Source organism: Cucurbita pepo, unplaced genomic scaffold (genome assembly GCF_002806865.2).
Source record: "Cucurbita pepo subsp. pepo cultivar mu-cu-16 unplaced genomic scaffold, ASM280686v2 Cp4.1_scaffold016661, whole genome shotgun sequence".
Taxonomy (NCBI): Eukaryota; Viridiplantae; Streptophyta; class Magnoliopsida; order Cucurbitales; family Cucurbitaceae; genus Cucurbita; species Cucurbita pepo.
In genome coordinates, this window is record NW_019662421.1 from 1 (window position 1) to 286 (window position 286).

At 34.4% G+C, this 286-nt stretch overlaps 1 non-coding gene across 1 annotated transcript; it reads right to left on the minus strand.

The window, feature by feature from the left end:
- Positions 1 to 18: 18 nt before the first annotated feature.
- TRNAF-GAA lies at positions 19 to 91 on the minus strand. The gene has a single exon. It is a non-coding gene; the product is annotated as a tRNA-Phe (tRNA).
- Between the last annotated feature and the right edge of the window lie 195 nt (positions 92 to 286).

The following is a 286-nucleotide window of genomic DNA, read 5'->3' on the forward strand; positions in this document are numbered from 1 at the left end:
AAATCAAATTATGCAATATGCGGTGAACGTGGATCGAACACATGACCTTCAAATTTTCAGTCTAAAGCTCTCCCAACTGAGCTATCCCCGAAATCATTAGAAATGAAAATTCATCAGTAAAGATATTTTCGCTGGTTCATTGAGATTTTAAAAGGAAATAATGACTAATTTTTTGTTGAATAGTCAAGTTATGGAAATAGAAACAGGTGTGGTTCGTGACCTTCAAATCTTNGTTGAATAGTCAAGTTATGGAAATAGAAACAGGTGTGGTTCGTGACCTTCAAAT